The sequence below is a fragment of the Lethenteron reissneri genome, chromosome 65, assembly GCF_015708825.2.
Source record: "Lethenteron reissneri isolate LAM-NWPU_2019-01 chromosome 65, ASM1570882v1, whole genome shotgun sequence".
Classification (NCBI taxonomy): Eukaryota; Metazoa; Chordata; class Hyperoartia; order Petromyzontiformes; family Petromyzontidae; genus Lethenteron; species Lethenteron reissneri.
In genome coordinates, this window is record NC_083843.1 from 9,313,192 (window position 1) to 9,327,896 (window position 14,705).

The 14,705-nt window shown below is 43.3% G+C and overlaps 1 pseudogene; it reads left to right on the plus strand.

The window, feature by feature from the left end:
- The first annotated feature begins 10,529 nt into the window (after nt 1-10,529).
- LOC133359543 (E3 ubiquitin/ISG15 ligase TRIM25-like) overlaps nt 10,530-14,705 on the plus strand; it is a 41,996-nt pseudogene continuing 37,820 nt past the window's right edge.

The window sequence follows — 14,705 nt, forward strand, 5'->3', positions numbered from 1 at the left end:
GTCATTTGTAAAATCATTTTTTTCTTGGGATACGGTTTTAGTCCTGGTGGTTGGCGATCGGCAGGATGGGTGAGTCGGTGGGCAGGTGAATAGGTTGTCAGGTTGAGCAGGTGAGCGGGTGAGCAGATGGGCAGGTTGGAGCGTGGGCCAGGTTATTTGGTGGATGAGTGATCAGTTGGGTTGGTGTGTGAATGGATGGGCGGGTGATTATATGGGCACCTATGCAGGTATGAGATGAGTGTGGGTTGGCGGGGAGATGTGAGGGGGGGGAGGTCTCTGTCGATGGCTGGGTGGGTCGTGGGTTAGGGAGTGGCAGATGACCGGGTGGGAGGGTGTTGGGTGCAAATGAGTGGGTGTTGGTTGTAACTTTTTCATCATGCTCTTAGGTTTTTTTCGGTAAAGTCAGGTAGGTAAAAATAAATAATAAAAATAAAAGAAATAATAATAGAAATATATTTATTATTTATTTTTACCTACGTGACTTTACCGGAAAAAAAACCTAAGAGTATGAATCCTTGCAGTCACGAAAGCTTAAAATCTAGAATTTTTCATCATGGTTATTATTATTTTCATCCACTTCATCATCATCTATCTACCTACTCACATGAATGGCTGCTTAGCCCTCAAGTTCAAGTTCATTTATTAGGTATAGCCCTGTGAGCCATTCGGCTCTTGAATCGGGTGCAACCGCAAAAACAAAAAACAAAAACAGGAACGAAAAACATCTTAAAGTGAAGATGTGACTAAGTGCAAACAGAAAATCCAAGAAAAGACAGCAAAATATTGCAGAAAAAAACACCGTACACCAACGCTGTGTGCAAAAATCCCAGTGGGATGCAAGTCAAACAACAACAACAACCACAAGACAACTTAGATTAAGGCCATCAGTCTAACTCTGTACTACAACAAACAAACATGGCTAAACCAATACACTTTTCGAAATCATCAAAATAAAGCAATGAAAGCAATGAAAAAGCAATCATAGGAACTGTGACGGAATTTTCACAATAAATGGCATAAACAACATGTACTACCAAAACCCTGCAGCCATAGCTGGCCGCATGAGTCACTCCACAACAGCAGGAGCATCACCACTGCTTCAGCGAAAGATCTTCACTCCATAGTCCTCTGTAAACGACGCAAGTCTCGGTACTTCCCCCGGTCAAACGGCCCCAGACGTCGCCGTCGCGGTTGTCGAGGCGGCAGGAGTCGAACTCTCCATGCCGCTACTCACGCTCCTCATGTGAGATCATCCGTCCCTGGGTGGGTTGCCTCACGCATTCCCACAGCGAACAGCCTCTTGCTAAACAAACATCGTCGTTCGTCAAAGCTCAATATCGGTATGACTATCACTGTACATTTTCCTAATATGCATAAAAAAATCTTGCTCAACGTTTAAAACCATCATCACGTAAACAAGTCTTCATCACCTATTATTGTCAAATGTTGACATTTTAAATCCTGGACTCGTTGAGTTTGGCAGATTCTATAAAAAATATAAATATAAATTTCACAAGGTAAGGTCCACTGAGCTACGTAGCTCTTTTTCCCAAAGGCGACCTGGCCACAAATGAAAGCCCAGCGAAGTGGCTTTTCCCGTGGACATTTTCTCAGCCAAAAACTCAAAACGCGTGATGTGGATTCTAAATGTCGAGGGGAAAGCAGAGGGAGCGGAGAAAAATCCACAGGACCACGGCGAGAGAGACATGCAAACTCCAAATATACAGCAGCAGGCGTCAGGCTCGGGATCGAACCCACGACCGCATGTATATCAGGCGAGGTAGTTAACATCTCCTTGCCACCATGATGATGATTAGAGAGAGACATGCAGACTCTAAAAATACAGCAGGCGTCAGGGTCGGGATCGAACCCACGAGCTCCTGTATACCAGGCGATAAAGTTAATATCTCAGAGCCACTGCAGCTAGATGTAAAAAAAAATCACAGAGCAGCCACGATGAACAAGCAAACGAACTGACTTCACCTGCAGTTAAATTATGAACACCACGAGACGCGCCCTGGAATGTTCCCTGCGGCAGCCCTGCTCACCTGTGTAGACGTGGCGTTACATTCACACAGTGTCAGGGTGTAAGAGTCGCAATTTTTATATTTTGCAAAAACCCCATGGTAACCATGAACACGGTGTTGGTTTTTCCCACAAACAAGTTACACCAGAAAGGGTGAGGCTAGGTTTCTTCAGAGTAAACTGCACGTTGTAAATTCTTATGAAATTTTTACAGTTATACGTAGGCTTTCGCGAGCAATATTATCCTTAATATTTATTTTCATTTTGGGTTAGATCGCGTAAATATAAAAGTGTCGTTAAACCCGCCACTACCTGACACAGCCAATGAATTACAGTTTGTCACTTAAACAGAACATTCTGATTAGTTACTATAACACACCGATTGTGTGTTGGAGAGTAAACACACAGCATTTACCTTTTGACAATTCTGGCTATTGCCTGATGAAGCTGGTTGTAATCAGCAGCAATACGTCATACTCGAATTGTCATCGGTGTGGATTTACTCTCCAATACACCACCGGTGTGCTGAAGTAGTAACTAATTGGCACTTTTTATTTAAGTGACAAACCTTACTGATTGGCTGTGTCAGGTGGTGGCAGCTTTAACGAGACATTTATATTCACGTAGTCTAACCCTAAAATTATACTCGTCGCAGTCATTACCATTTATTTGTTCAGAATCTGTGTTTTAGAATTTTAAATTTGGAATTGTTTCAAATCTACATCAACTTAATGTGTTCAATCTGTGCCTCGTGATCTCTGATGGTCATTTGTAAAATAAGTTTTTTTCTTGGGATGCGGTTTTAGTCCTGGTGGTTGGCGATCGGCAGGATGGGTGAGTCGGTGGGCAGGTGAATAGGTTGTCCGGTTGAGCAGATAAGCGGGTGAGCAGATGGGCAGGTTGGAGGGGGGGCCGGGTTATTTGGTGGGTGAGTGATCAGTTGGGTTGGTGTGTGAATGGATGGGCGGGTGATTGGATGGACACCTGTGCAGGTATGAGATGAGTGTGGGCTGGCAGGGAGATGTGAGGGGGGGAGGTCTCTAGATGGCTGGGTGGGTCATGGGTTAGGGAGTGGCAGATGACCGGGTGGGAGGGTGTTGGGTGCAAATGAGTGAGTGTTGGTTGTAACTTTTTCATCATGCTCTTAGGTTTTTTTCGGTAAAGTCACGTAGGTAAAAATAAATAATAATAATAAAAATAATAAAAGAAATAATAATAGAAATAAAATAATAAATCACGACGTTTCGGAGGCAACACAAGTCTCCGTCATCAGGTGGGACCGTCACAGCTAGATTTACTGTATCAAGTGAGGAATTTTGCCTCATCGTGATTTATAATTGTACTGCTATTATTATTTCTATTATTTTATCTTTATTATTTTTTTTACCTACGTGACTTTATCTTTATTATTTCTTTTTACCAACGTGACTTTACCAAAAAAAATAAACCTAAGAGTATGAATCCTTGCAGTCACGAAAGCTTATAATCTAGAATATTTCATCATGGTTATTATTATTATTTTCATCCACTTCATCATCATCCATCTACCTACTCACACGAATGGCTGCTTAGCCCTCAAGTTCAAGTTCATTTATTAGGTACAAGCCCTGTGAGCCATTCGGCTCTTGAATCGGGTGCAACCGCAAAAACAAAAAACAAAAACATGAACGAAAAACATCTTGTAGTGAATATGTGACTAAGTGCAAACAGAAAATCCAAGAAAAGACAGCAAAATATTGCAGAAAAAAACACCGTGTACATCAACGCTGTGTGCAAAAATCCCAGTGGGATGCAAGTCAAACAACAACAACAACAACCACAAGACAACTTAGATTAAGGCCATCAGTCTAACTCTGTACTACAACAAACAAACATGGCTAAACCAATACACTTTTCACCAAAATAAAGCCATGAAAGCAATGAAAAAGCAATCATAGGAACTGTGACGGAATTTTCACAATAAATGGCATAAACAACATGTACTACCAAAACCCTGCAGCCATAGCTGGCTGCATGAGTCACTCCACAACAGCAGGAGCATCACCACTGCTTCAGCGAAAGATCTTCTCTCCGTTGTCCTCTGTAAACGACGCAAGTCTCGGTACTCCCCCGGTCAAACGGCCCCAGACGTCGCCGTCGCGGTTGTCGAGGTGGCAGGAGTCGAACTCTCCATGCCGCTACTCACGCTCCTCATGTGAGATCATCCGTCTGTTGTATCTATTGTGGTGAAATGATAAATTAAATGTAAAAATGAAAATATGATTAAAAATGTTTTTTTGAAAAATTGTATTACGTAAAATATGTTAACATGTGTAATTAACACTATGGGGACCTCATTTGCCAGTAAAAATATGATAATTGGTTCTTTACCCTTCTATCTGGCAACAAAACTGACACCTTTTTGCAAGGAGTCATGTTTGCATAGACCGCAATACCTGCAGTCATAATACAAACAAAAGAACATAACTCTGATAATGTGCACTGTCCTTGAAGTTGATTGGTCCACACCCGAGACAGCTTTCCTTCGAGCCTAGTCTCATATGGGTTGGACCAGATGACGCCAAAAGGCGCACAACTCAAGGACAATGCACCATCAGAGTATGAGAGCTCGGGGCAAGCATCTACACTATGGGGACCTCATTTGCCAGTAAAAATATGATAATTGGTTCTTTACCCTTCTATCTGGCAACAAAACTGACACCTTTTTGCAAGGAGTCATGTTTGCATAGACCGCAATACCTGCAGTCATAATACAAACAAAAGAACATAACTCTGGTGCATTGTCCTTGAGTTGTGTGCCTTTTGGCGTCATCTGGTCCAACCCATATGAGACTAGGCTCGAAGGAAAGCTGTCTCGGGTGTGGACCAATCAACTTCAAGGACAGTGCACATTATCAGAGTTATGTTCTTTTGTTTGTATTATGACTGCAGGTATTGCGGTCTATGCAAACATGACTCCTTGCAAAAAGGTGTCAGTTTTGTTGCCAGATAGAAGGGTAAAGAACCAATTATCATATTTTTACTGGCAAATGAGGTCCCCATAGTGTAGATGCTTGCCCCGAGCTCTCATACTCTGATGGTGCATTGTCCTTGAGTTGTGCGCCTTTTGGCGTCATCTGGTCCACCCCATATGAGACTAGGTTCGAAGGAAAGCTGTCTCGGGTGTGGACCAATCAACTTCAAGGACAGTGCACATTGTCAGAGTTATGTTCTTTTGTTTGTATTATGACTGCAGGTATTGCGGTCTATGCAAACATGACTCCTTGCAAAAAGGTGTCAGTTTTGTTGCCAGATAGAAGGGTAAAGAACCAATTATCATGTGTAATTAAGTGTTATTAACTGGAAATGTGTGTTAAGTGTATTTCATGTGTGTTCAAAATTATTATTGGACGTGTATGTGATTGTGTGAGTGAGTTATGTGTTTGTGATTGAGTTAATTAAGTGTACGTGATTACGTGAGTGATTATGTCTGTGATTATGTTAGTGATTATGTGTGTGTGCAGTTATTATGTGATTGTGTGTGATTATGTGAGTGAGTTATGTGTTTTTGATTGAGCTAATTAAGTGTATGTGATTATGTGAGTGATTATGTCTGTGATTATGTGAGTGATTGTGTGTGCAGTTATTAAGTGATTGTGTGTGATTATTAAGTGGGGTCGATTATTATTGGCTCTCTCGTTGTCTAGGGGTTCGTGTGCGTGTGATTATGTGTTTGTGATTATGTGTGTGGTTATGTGTGTGTGAATTTCGATTTAAAGCTTTCGTGACTGCAGGGATTCATCTTCTTGGTTCTTTCGGTAAAGTCACGTAGAAGGGAAATAATTTATTATTATTTTATTTTATAATGTTTTATTTTATTATTTTATTATTTCCCTTCTACGTGACTTTACCGAAAGAACCAAAAAGATATGTGCGTGTGATTCTTACGTATATAATTGCGTGTTAGATTATTATGCATGTGATTACGTGTGTGTGATTATTATGTATGTGATTATATGTGTGTTTGTGATTATTATATATGGTTATGTGTGTGTGTGATCACGTTGTTGGCTCTCGTTGTCTCGGGGGTATGTTTCACCAATCGTGATAATTTCAATGATTCTCGCTTTAACAATTATGATGTGTAATTATGACAGGTCTCAGGATTCAGATCTCACTGCAGGACACAGTTCGTCATTACGACGATGGTGCACGAATTTAGGAAAGAAGCACTCGGAACCTGTTTTTAATCTAAGCAACTTTAATATCAACTTACTCTAACATCAAACTCTTATCAAAAGGAATTAATAGCAACGAAAGTACCCATGCAAATATACGTACTCATCAATCCGTATGAAATGACAAAAACAAGTATTGCCTAATCTTCACGATCACGTGATGAAAAAAAACAATAGGCAGACCCTAAAATATATCAATATTCGTACGGAATGCGTGTCCAAAAAAATGTATACGTATCAAATATATCAGAAGCATCAACGATCGGATTTCATGATCACGTGATCAAAGAATACTTAAGGCTAACACACACCAATAGTATCAATGTTAGCATACGTGTTAGCAAATGTATCTTTAGCAAATGTTTAGAAAGCATCAAAAGTTAGATTTGCAAGATTATGTGATTAACAGAAAAACACACAGCTAATATCAAAATTACCATATGCATGCAGGCATATGGGTTCATACAATACATCCTTATTAAATGGTTAGAAGAACATCAAGGATCAAATCTCACAATCACGTGGTTAAACCAAGCCAATAGGCAACACCTCGAAATGGCAATATTCGCACAGAATTCATACTCTTAGTTTTTTCGGTAAAGTCACGTAGGTAAAAAATGAAATTAAAATTAATAAAAATAAAATAATAAAAATCACGACGTTTTGGAGGCAACACAAGTCTCCGTCATCAGGCGGGACCGTCACAGCCAGATTTGCTGTATCACTTGATACACTTGATACAGCACATCTTTTGCTGTATCACTTGATACGATCAAACATAAAACAATTGTTAAGTTTTTTCGGTAAAGTCACGTAGGTAAAATAATAATAAAATAAAATAAAGTGATACAGTAAATTTAGCTGTGACGGTCCCTCCTGATGACGGAGACTTGTGTTGCCTCCGAAACGTCGTGATTTATTATTTTATTTTTATTAATTTTTATTTCATTTTTTACCCACGTGACTTTACCGAAAAAACTAAGAGTATGAATCCTTGCAGTCACGAAAGCTTCAAATCTAGAATTCGCACAGAATGCGTTCTCATCAAACGCGTGTCAAATAGTTCGAAAAAGTCAACGATCTGATCTCCCAATCAAGTGATTAAAATAAGACAATAGTCTATCTCATGGTAAGGCGATCATACACACTTCCCTTGTTATGGTGTGTGAGGCATGCAAGCTGAGATTCTTCTTGGCCCACAACCTTGACAAAGTACAGTTAAAAATAGTGAGCGAGTGTAAAGTTAATACTCTTTGGTTCTTTATGTATGGATTCCTGCAGTCACGAAAGCTTCAAATCAAGATTTTTATTAAATTATTAAGTTATTAATAGATAAAAATGTAAAAAAAATCGCTAAATATTTTTTTATTATCAATTTCCACTTTAATTCTAATTATCAAACAATTACAATTTAGTAATAATAATTTAATAATTGCTATTACTTGACGGTCACGCCAGTTTGTTCAGGGCACGGGGTCGGCAACCTGCAGCTTCGTAGCGGCGTGCGGCTCTTTGAGGGACCGCTGCTTCGTGAGACGTTTTTATTTATCAAGGACCACCACCAGCACGGTCTCTCGTACTCACACCACGTTTTTATTTATCAAGGACACCACCGTCTCTCGTTCTCACACCACGTTTTTATTTATCAAGGACCACCACCAGCACGGTCTCTCGTACTCACACCACGTTCTTATTTATCAAGGACCACCACCGTCTCTCGTACTCACACCACGTTCTTATTTATCAAGGACCACCACCACCAGCACCGTCTCTCGTACTCACACCACGTTGCATTGCGGATCTTGAAATAACGAATTGTTTGGTTTCTATTTTACTTACTGAATTGTAAAAAATAAGAAAAAATGTCTCTCTTTGTTGTTTTGGTTGGTGACCCTCTCGTTTAGGGGAATCGTTTTTCTTTTAAACCTTGAATACGAACTGACAGCTGTGTGGTTTGCTGGGCAAAACGCACAGCCTCACCCTAGCGGGAATGTTTGTATTAGTATTATTACACGCTTTTATTGAACTCACTGTCTGTTGTTGTTGTCGTATCCTCAAATCTTTTAACTAAATTTTAACCCACTCCCAATGTGGTATCGACTGCAAACTTGGTATACTTATGTCATACTGATGACAATACTATACTCTATAAAAAAATATTTTTAAACATTATTTTTATATGTTATTTTTCGGCGTGGGTCTAATTGTCCACGCTCAACTGACGTTGGCTGTAAATCACCACGGTCCCTTACGTTGTGGCAAGCTTGGGGGCCACTTCCTGGAGTCGTCGAGTTCTGCCATTCCGAGTACGGTACATTTCATTAAAGCGTGTTTAAAAAAAAAGTATTTTAAAATATTACTTATTTTGTTTACGTGACAAACCTTACTCATTGGTTGTGTCGGGTGGTGGCGGGTTTAACGATACTTATAATTACGCGATTTACCCCAAAAACACGTTTTATAGATATTATTGGTCGCAATAGCCTATTTATTATTTTAAATCTTTAATAAGAATTTACACGGTGAGGTTTACAGTGGAAAACACAGCCTCAGCCAAGCAGGTGTAACCAGTCTATAGGACAAACAATCACCGTTTTCATGGCTACCGTGGGGTTTTTGTAAAAATATATCAATTGCGACTCTTTAACCTTGACACTGTGTGTGTGAATGTGACGCCACGTCTGCACAGGTGAGTACGGGCTGCCGCGTGCAACATTCCAGGGCGCGTCTCGTGGTGTTCATAATTTAGCTGCAGGTGAAGTCAGCTCGTTTCCTTGTTCGTTGTCGCTTCTGTGATTTTTTTTTTACATCTCGCTGCGGTGGCTGTAAGATGTTAACTACCTCGCCTAGTATACAGGAGGTTGTGGGGTCGATCCCAAAACTGACGCCTGTACGTGTACTTGGAGTTTGTATTATCTCTGCCTGTGGTCGCGTGCATTTTTATCCCGATCCACCGATTATTCCCTTCACACTTAGAACAGTGCGTTTAGAGTGTTTGGCTGCTAGAAATATCCACGTAATAAGCCACGTCGTTTAGCTATCAATTGTGGCCAGGTCGCTTCTGAAAAGAGCTATATACTTCAGTGAGCCTTACCTGGTAAAATAATCGTTTTGAAAGAATCGTCCAAACTCAGCGAGTCCAGGATGTAAAATCTTAACATTAACAATAGATGATGAATATATATATTTTTAGGTTAAGATTTAAATTCTCGATTTTTTTACGCATAATAGGAAAAAAGGGACGGTGAAAGTCATGTAGATAATGAGCTTAAATGAACCACGATGTTTGTTTAGCCAGGGGCTGTTCACTGTGGTAATGCGTGAGGCCACTCACCCAGGGACCCAACCACTCAACCACAAGCCCTCCCAGCCACCCTTCCTCCACTCCTCCCTCACCGCCTGCTTGACCACCCTTCACGCCATCCTCCTGCCCATCTGTCTCCCCTCTCACCAACTAACCCATCCACTCACTCAACCTCCAGTACCACCACCCACTCGCACCTTCGATTAGCATGAGTGGCGAAATAAGTTCAACATATACTCACCCACTCACTCACCCAACCACTCACCCACCCACTCACCTACACACTAACCCACTCACCGACCTACACACGCACCCACTCACCCACATACCTCCGATTAGCACGGTTGACTACGTACGGTGTGAAATAAGTTTAACACACATACAACCACCGTCCATCCGGAATAACACGGTGTCGTATGAATTAAATAAAAAACATTTGACAGATGAACAGAGGACGCATAAAGCCAGTAGCTAATAAATTAGTTGATAAATGGGGAAGACTATTACAGACTGAAGCTTAAACAAACAGGCCTTGCAAGAAAAAAATTAATAAAGACACAGATGGAAAAAAAACAAGTTAACCTTTACATCAGAATGTTTGCACAAGGTGCGGTTCCATAGTGCAATGCACACAGCCTGACCCTTGCCCATCAATCAGCCTGTGGGACAAACCATTATCGCTGTGTCCCGGGTTGCTGCTGCTGGATTTTGTTTGCACAAATATTATATCACTTGAGACCGGTCAAAGCTATGTATGTATGTTAAACTTCTTCCACACCAACTGTGCTAATCAGAAGTGCAGGGGAAGGACAACAAACTAAACACCAAAATATGTTTTAGCTATTACACAGTGCGTGACTGTACCGCCACGTCTACACAGGTGAGCCCAGCCGCCGTGTGGAACATTCCAGGGCGTGTCTCGAGGTATTTATAACTTAACTGCAGGTGAAGTCAAGTTCATTTCCTTGTTCGTTTCCGCTGTGTGAGCAGCTGCTACTGCGATTACTCCTCCGTGAGCTGCGGCGAGCGACCGAGTCCGAGTGAAGCCATGGGCCATGGCGAGCGCGTCTCCCAGTGATTGTGTCGACAGTGAGCTGAGCTGCCCCATTTGCCTGGGCACGTTTGACTGCCCCTCCACGCTGAGCTGCGGACACTCGTTCTGCCTCCGGTGTCTGGACGGTGCCTGGGAGAGAGCGAGCAGCTTCAGCTGCCCGCAGTGCCGAGCGGCCTTCCGTGAGCGACCCCAGCTGAAGAGGAACGTGGCGCTCGCCAACCTGGTGGAGCAGCTCAGAGTTGGAGGGAGGATGGCCGGAGTTGTCTTCTGTGACGGCTGTGATGATGGGGAGACTCGTGCAGTGAAAACCGTCTCAGGTGTGAGACTTCCTTCTGTGAGTCCCACCTTAAGCCTCATCTGAAAAACCCCAAGTTGATGGACCACGTCCTAGTAGCTCCCATTGTCAGCCTGGAGGAAAGAAGATGCAAGAAGCACAAACAGGAGCTCATGTTCTACTGCAAGCAGGACGGGGGCCTGGTCTGCACGGTCTGCTCCATCACTTGTGCACACAAACGACATGATGTCATCGCACTGGAAGATGAGCACAAGACACGGAAGGTGAGGTCCTTTATTAGGTGTATGGAAGCCACTCAAACGATACCACAACATAAGTTGATAAAAGCTGTCACTGGGCAAACAACATCTGATGGTAATCATCACCAGGGGTTTATTTCCTCTCCACTGTTTCTTGCTTTCCGATTGTTCAGTCAGTAGAGGGTGGGTTGCTAGCCTATTTTCTAATGGGCATTTCAGGGCCACCACTGTGGGAGGGCTCAGTGTGGCGTGGGGCTGAGAGGCAGTCGCTCAGGGATTGGAATCTCCTCTGGTGACTTCGTCTCTTACAGAGTGGAGTCGGAGCAGAGACGCGAGCGGTGGAGGAGAAGAGAAAGAAGGCGGAGGCGTCCGTGGGACGGATGAAGGCCGCTCGCAAGGCCGTGCAGGTACCACGCGTGGGCTTTGTTATCTTGTGACCTTTACCCTGCGTGAAGTCTGTGACTCTCTCCCTGTGAGGACAACTCTGTAGATTAAAGTGAACTTTGTTAGTCTTGAGTCAGTGTGTAATAACTATGCAGGATATTGCATTATTATGGCTATGGGTGATTGAAATATAAATGAGAAACAACATTCAATGTTCTCCCTTCTAGCGGGCCCTACAGACACTCAGGGCTATGCTCTCTCGGGTCCTCCGCTACGGGACCTAGGGGAGGCTAAGCTGACCCGACCTAGCCAGGTCTGCTACAAACCGACTCTTACAAAGAGCCTCGGTTGAGGGTCACAGGGTGCTGGCCTAGTCTTAAAGTCTTCAGACGTCTTCGGGTCTTGAGTAGACGAATACTGCCCGTCCCGTTTCGAGGACCGGCTTTTATACACCAGTTGGGGCTTACCCCGCCCCTAGCCCCTCCTTCCCTCGAACCTTCCAGAGGGTTCTGGAAGGGTCGGGAATGAACCGTTGGCCCCCATCCCCCATCCCCATTGGGGTCTGGGGTCTCTACCTTCGGTCACGGGGTACCCAGGGGGGGGGGAGTTACCTTAGGTTAACCGCTACACTTCCTGCTCACTCTCTCGGCTGCCCCCTATCGGCCTGTGAGCGTGGTGACAAGTAAGAAAACATACAGCGCCTTGGTATGGCACAACATACGTAAACAAAATTTATATCTCGTGAGACTGCACAGCACTTCTCTGGTTAACTCGAATGACTTGCAATGAGTGAGATAAATTAACGCAGTATGGAGCAACGACTACATTGAATTAGAAATTAGAAATTAAACGAGTGGAGATGAAATTACAGGAAATCGGCTGTTAGATGCTAGAAGAAACACACGAGACGCTACTGCAAGAGAGTACACGGAATGCTGGAAAACAAGTTTGCTCTAATTACTCGCAGACAACGCTCAAGCAGACATAAAATAGTCTGACTATTACAAACATTTTAAATTGAATTTGCATGAATAGTGATGTTAAAGTGATTACATATTAGTGCCGTACATTTTATTCGATAGGATAATAACGTAATTGTGTCTACTTTTGATATGTCTTCAACGATATTGCTATGAGCCTTTTTGTGTTTTCGCATGCAAAAGTATCCATTGTAATGCATCGCATCAGGTTAGCTGCTGATATTCATAATTTACATAAAAAACGTGGAGAATATTAGTAACAAACACAGATAAGCAGATAAAACGTCTCCATCATATATCTGCATCTGTATAAAAATCATGAGAAAAAATGGCCACACCCCATCAGCCCCACGACGTGGGAGTGCATCGTTTCAAAGCATTATTTAAAAGCAAACTCTGGACTGACTTCCACACCCAGTGTCTCGGTATCAGTCAAGCTTGCTTGAGGAAATGCTAATGTACTGCCCTTAGTTTATAGGAGATGATCCTTTCTTAATGATATGGGTCCTAGTTAGATGCCACATTTTATAATACACAACACAAACATAATCATTAGACTCGTTGTGGCGAATATAACTATAAAATAAAATAAAGACAATTTCTTTACACATCTGTCTTTCCAACTAATACATAAATTCATAAACCTCACATCGGCTCCACAGTCTTCTGGGAGTGAATCATTTTAGCAGCATTGATTCCATAGAGAAAAACACTGGACTGGTTTATGCATCAAATAATTTTTCATCTGACTAAGAAACATATCATAGAGGGTCCTTGTCTTTAACACCTAGCAGTTCACCTGCGTTAATTCGAGCGAGCCTGACTCTGCTGCTGATATACTGCATGCCAAAACCGGTCCAGAGTTTGCTTGCACTGAATTAATACAGTTATGCTAGAATTATACAATCCCAAAAGGCCGCCAGGCCAATAGATTATGTTCAAAATACTTTTATTGTTGATGTGGAGAGGCAGATCTATGTGGATGGCGACTTGTGTGCTTATCTATTTTGTAAGTAATTTACAGATCCTCACCAATACACTTCTGGACGAAGACTTCCCCACATCGTGTTGATCATTGAGGCTAGTTGGCCATACTTAGTTGTGTGGGTCAGTGCAGGCTGCTGAAGGTAAAATCCAAAACTGGTTCACATCACACTCATCACGCAGCTCTCTAATCAATTTGGAGGGTGGGGAGGAAGCCCAGCCGAGGCTAAGAGGCAAGGACATTTCAGTAGCGTGAGGTAGTAGCAGCAGCCTGGATGTACGCGTCACCAAACCTAGTCTTAATAATGGATTTTATTTTTAAGAATAGATATATACTTTTGAAGCTGCGACTGGGAATTTGCGGAGTTAGGAGGTGCTTACATATGTAACAAATCCGCTCCGGACGATATCGTGTATTTTGTCTTTTCTTTATTCCTTCATTACACAGCTCCCTCACACGCTGGGTTCCTTTCCCCCCCATTACTCTCGTTCCCCGAGCGTGGCGTTCGCTCGCTGCCTCGCTCCCTCACACCACTGGTTGACAGTGTGTAGGAGACAGCCTCCGGCCTGCCACGTGGCCGCTGGCGTGCCGGTGGCACAGACGTGGTCCCTTTTCAGCCCCTCTCTACACTGACCCCGAGCTGTCTCCACCCCTTTTAACACCTGGCCCACGTGATAGCACGCAGCCAATCATCAGCCTCACCCCCTGGAACTTTCCAGATGTTGCCATGCAGCCACAGGGGTACGCCCCTGGCTCGACGTCCCATTGGCTGCGGGCTGAGGCCGGCAGAGCCTACCACCATGGCCCAGTTACCCCCCGGGTGCATCCTCATATTACACATATGTGTAGTGCTCGAACCAACACGACAGCTTCTTGTCTTTCCTCGTTACAACAACCCTTACACAATCCCCCCCTTGACAAGGCAACCCGATTTCTACACCACAAAATGTCATGAAAAAGTCACTCTCTGGGAGCGGGTTCCCGCAGCCGGTCCATCTCCCCGGCCCGGGTGAACAGGGGACAAGGGCGGGGAGCATCTCTCCGTGGCCGCGGGCCAGCGTTCTGCCCATAACGTGCGCCTCTCCTCGTCACACCGGCCGCTCCCCGGCAAGACCGCATTCCGTTCCTATGCGTCCCGGGGCGGCACCTGACTCAAAAATGGCGATCCTGCAGACACACGGGGGGTAAACTGCTGAGGTGCGTTCTCACGCCGCCGCACAAC